Source organism: Arachis stenosperma, chromosome 4 (assembly GCF_014773155.1).
Source record: "Arachis stenosperma cultivar V10309 chromosome 4, arast.V10309.gnm1.PFL2, whole genome shotgun sequence".
NCBI lineage: Eukaryota > Viridiplantae > Streptophyta > Magnoliopsida > Fabales > Fabaceae > Arachis > Arachis stenosperma.
The window spans coordinates 110424609-110429702 of NC_080380.1; the positions used below are offsets into that span (position 1 = coordinate 110424609).

At 40.5% G+C, this 5094-nt stretch overlaps 1 non-coding gene across 1 annotated transcript; it reads right to left on the reverse strand.

Annotated features, from left to right (window-relative positions):
• Positions 1–3344: 3344 nt before the first annotated feature.
• Positions 3345–3452, reverse strand: LOC130977182 (small nucleolar RNA R71). The gene has a single exon (XR_009084886.1). It is a non-coding gene; the product is annotated as a small nucleolar RNA R71 (small nucleolar RNA).
• Between the last annotated feature and the right edge of the window lie 1642 nt (positions 3453–5094).

Here is a 5094-nt window from a genome sequence, read left to right on the forward strand (position 1 = left end):
TCTCAACGGCGTTGGAAAGTAGACATCATGGGCTTTCCAGCAATATATGATAGTCCATACTTTGCCCAAGATTTGATGGCCCAAACCGGCGTTCAAAGTCACCTTCAGATTTCCCAGCGTTAAACGCCGGAACTGGCACCTAAATGGGAGTTAAACGCCCAAACTGGCACAAAAGCTGGCGTTTAACTCCAAGAAGAGTCTCTACACGAAAATGCTTCATTGCTCAGCCCAAGCACACACCAAGTGGGCCCGGAAGTGGATTTTTATGTCATTTACTCATCTTTGTACACCCTAGGCTACTAGTTCTCTATATATAGGACCTTTTACTATTGTATTTCAGGCTTTTGATCATGTTTTTATGATTGAACCCTCTTTGGGAGGCTGGTCTCACGGCCATGCCTAGACCTTGTTCTTATGTATTTTCAACGGTGGAGTTTCTACACACCATAGATTAAGGTGTGGAGCTCTGCTGTACCTCGAGTATTAATGCAATTACTATTGTTCTTCTATTCAATTTCGCTTGTTCTTTGTCCAAGATATCACTTGTTCTTCAACTTGATGAATGTGATGATCCGTGACACTCATCATCATTCTCACTCATGAACAAAGTGACTGACAACCACTCTTGTTCTACAAGCATATGAGGCTCTAGTGTTTATCTCTTGGATTCCTGATACACGATGCATGGTTGATCGCCTGACAACCGAGTGCTCGCCTGACAAACGAGCCAGCCATTCCGTGAGATCAGAGTCTTCGTGGTATAGGCAAGAACTGATGGCGGCATTCAAGAGAATCCGGAAGGTCTAACCTTGTCTGTGGTATTCTGAGTAGGATTCAATGATTGAATGACTGTGACGTGCTTCAAACTCCTGAAGGCGGGGCGTTAGTGACAGATGCAAAAGAATCACTGGATTCTATTCCGGCCTGATTGAGAACCGACAGATGGATAGCCGTGCCGTGACAGGGTGCGTTGAACATTTCCAATGAGAGGATGGGAGGTAGCCACTGACAACGGTGAAACCCTTGCATAAGCTTGCCATGGAAAGGAGTAAGAAGGATTGGATGAAGACAGTAGGAAAGCAGAGAGACGGAAGGGAAAGCATCTTCATACGCTTATCTGAAGCTCTCATCAATGATATACATAAGTATCTCTATCTTTATCTTTATGTTTTATTCATATATCATCTATACCCATTTGAGTCTGCCTGACTAAGATTTACAAGGTGACCATAGCTTGCTTCATACCGACAATCTCCGTGGGATCGACCCTTACTCACGTAAGGTATTACTTGGACGACCCAGTGCACTTGCTGGTTAGTTGTGCAAAGTTGTGTAGTGAATCACAATTTCGCGCACCAAGTTTTTGGCACCGTTACCGGGGATTGTTTTGAGTATGGACAACTGACGGTTCATCTTGTTGCTTAGATTAGGTATTTTTCTTCAGAGTTCTTAAGAATAAATTCTAGTGTTTCATGATGATCTGTTGAAGTCTGGCTGGCTGAGAAGCCATGTCTAATCTTATTGGACCGAGGTTTCAACTGATCATCACAATAGCTTGTTGATTTCTATCAATCTTGCTATTGGAGCAATGATCTACTAAGGCTTGGCTGGCCATTGGCCATGTCTAGTGTTTTGGACCGAAGCTTTCTTTGAAAGCTTGGCTGGCTGTGAAGCCATGTCTAATTCCTGGACCGGAGTCTTAGACTAACATTGCAATGATTCCTGGAATCCAAATTGAGAATTCTGAAACCTTTATTTTCTATTTTCATATAATTTTTGAAAAAGCACAAAAAAATTTATAAAAATCATAAAAACCAAAAATATTTTATGTTTCTTGTTTGAGTCTAGTGTCTAATTTTAAGTTTGGTGTCTTGCATGCATTGTTTATTTGATCATTGGTTCTATTTTCAAGTCAATAGTACAGGGAACTGAAGATTCAAAACATGCAGCAGAGGAATTACACAGAAAAAGCTGGGCGTTCAAAACGCCCAGTGAAGAAGGACAGACTGGCGTTTAAACGCCAGCCAGGGTACCTGGTTGGGCGTTTAACGCCCAAAAAGGTAGTGCATTGGGCGTTAAACGCCAGAATGTGCACCATTCTGGGCGTTTAACGCCAGGATGGCACAAGGGGGAGGATTTTGTTTTCAAAATCAATTTTTTTTTCAAGTTTTCAAAGTTTTTCAAAATCAAATCTTTTTCAAATCATATCTTCTCAATCAAATGTTTTCAAAATCAATTTCTTTCCTTTTTCAAAGATACTTGCTAACAATTAATGATTTGATTGAACATTTTAAGTATGTTGCCTTTTCTGTTGAGAAAGGTTTAATGTCTGAATCATATCTTTTCTTGTTAGCCAAGTCATTAATTTTTAAAATCAAATCTTTTTAAAATTGTTTTCAAAATCATATCTTTTCAATCATATCTTTTTAAAACCATAACTTTTCAATCATATCTTTTTAATCACATCTTTTTCAAAACAGTTTTTAATCATATCTTTTTTATTTCTAATTTCAAAATCTTTTTCAAAAATTACTTGATTTCTTTCCCACTCTTGATTTTCGAAAATCAATTAAAGTTTTTCAAAAATGTTTTCAAAATATTTCACTTAATTTTCGAAAATTTCTTCCTCTCTTCCCACATCCTTCTATTTATGGAGTACCACTCCTTCTCAATGCACAATTCGAACTCTATTTAATTAAGTTCGAATTCTTCTACCTCTTCTTTCTATTTTTCTGTTCCTCTGACACCTCAAGGAATCTCTATACTGTGACATAGAGAATTCCACATTTTCTTGTTCTCTTCTCTTTCATATGAGCAGGAGCAAAGACAAAAGCATTCTTGTTGAAGCTGACCCTGAACCTGAAAGGACCTTGAAGCGAAAGCTAAGAGAAGCTAAGGCACAATTCTCTGTAGAGGACCTAACCGAATTCTTCAAAGAAGAAGAACACATGGCAGCCGAAAACAACAACAATGCAAGGAAGGTGCTGGGTGACTTTACTGCACCTACTCCCGACTTCTATGGGAGAAGCATCTCTATCCCTGCCACTGGAGCAAACAACTTTGAGCTTAAGCCTCAATTAGTTTCTCTAATGCAACAGAATTGCAAGTTCCATGGACTTCCATTGGAAGATCCTCATCAGTTCTTAGCTGAATTCTTGCAAATATGTGACACTGTCAAGACTAATGGGGTTGACCCTGAGGTCTACAGACTTATGCTATTCCCTTTTGCTGTAAGAGACAGAGCTAGGACATGGTTGGACTCACAACCTAAAGAAAGCCTGGACTCTTGGGAAAAGCTAGTCAATGCCTTCTTGGCAAAGTTCTTTCCACCTCAAAAATTGAGTAAGCTTAGAGTGGAAGTCCAAACCTTTAGACAGAAGGATGGAGAATCCCTCTATGAAGCTTGGGAAAGATACAAACAATTGATCAGAAAGTGTCCTTCTGACATGCTTTCTGAATGGAGCATCATAGGTATTTTCTATGATGGTCTCTCTGAACTATCCAAGATGTCTTTGGATAGCTCTGCTGGAGGATCTCTTCATCTGAAGAAGACGCCTACAGAAGCTCAAGAGCTAATTGAAATGGTTGCAAATAACCAATTCATGTACACTTCTGAAAGAAATCCTGTGAACAATGGGACAAGTCAGAAGAAAGGAGTTCTTGAGATTGATACTCTGAATGCCATTCTGGCTCAGAACAAGATATTGACACAACAAGTCAATTTGATTTCTCAAAGTCTGTCTGGAATGCAAAATGCACCAAGCAGTACTAAGGATGCTTCATCTGAAGAAGAAGCTTATGATCCTAAGAACCCTTCAATGGAAGAGGTGAATTACCTAGGAGAACCCTATGGAAACACCTATAATTCTTCATGGAGAAATCACCCAAATTTCTCATGGAAAGATCAACAGAGACCTCAACAAGGTTTCAACAACAATAATGGTGGAAGAAACAGGTTTAGCAATAGCAAGCCTTTTCCATCATCTTCTCAGCAACAGACAGAGAATTCTAAGCAGAACACCTCTGACTTAGCAACCATGGTCTCTGATCTAATCAAAACCACTCAAAGTTTCATGACTGAAACAAGATCCTCCATTAGGAATTTGGAGGCACAAGTGGGACAGCTGAGCAAGAAAGTTACTGAACTCCCTCCTAGTACTCTCCCAAGCAATACAGAAGAAAACCCAAAAGGAGAGTGCAAGGCCATAAGCATGGCCGAATTTGGAGAGGAAGGAGAGAAAGTGAACGCCACTGAGGAAGACCTCAATGGGCGTGCACTAGCCTCCACTGAGTTCCCCAATGAGGAACCATGGGAATCTGAGGCTCAAAATGAGACCATAGAGGTTCCATTGGACTTACTTCTGCCATTCATGAGCTCTGATGAGTATTCCTCCTCTGAAGAGGATGAGTATGTCACTGAAGAGCAAGTTGCTAAATACCTTGGAGCAATCATGAAGCTAAATGACAAGTTATTTGGAAATGAGACTTGGGAGAACGAACTTCCTTTGCTCACCAAAGAACTGGATGACTTGTCTAGGCAGAAATTACCTCAAAAGAGACAAGATCCTGGGAAGTTTTCAATACCTTGTACCATAGGCACAATAACCTTCAAGAAGGGTCTGTGTGACTTAGGGTCAAGTGTAAACCTCATGCCTCTCTCTGTAATGGAGAAGCTAGGGACCTTTGAGGTGCAAGCTGCAAGAATCTCATTAGAGATGGCAGACAATTCAAGAAAACAAGCTTATGGACTTGTAGAGGATGTTTTGGTGAAGATTGAAGACCATTACATCCCTGCTGATTTCATAGTCCTAGAGACTGGGAAGTGCATGGATGAATCTATCATCCTTGGCAGACCCTTCCTAGCCACAGCAAAGGCTGTGATTGATGTTGATGGAGGTGAACTAATCATTCAAGTGAATGACAAATCCTATGTGTTTAAGGCTCAAGGATATCCCTCTATCACCATGGAGAGGAAGCATGAAGAGCTTCTCTCAAATCAGAGTCAAACAGAGCCCCCACAGTCAAACTCTAAGTTTGGTGTTGGGAGGCCACAACCAAACTCTAAGTTTGGTGTTGAACCCCCACATTCAAACT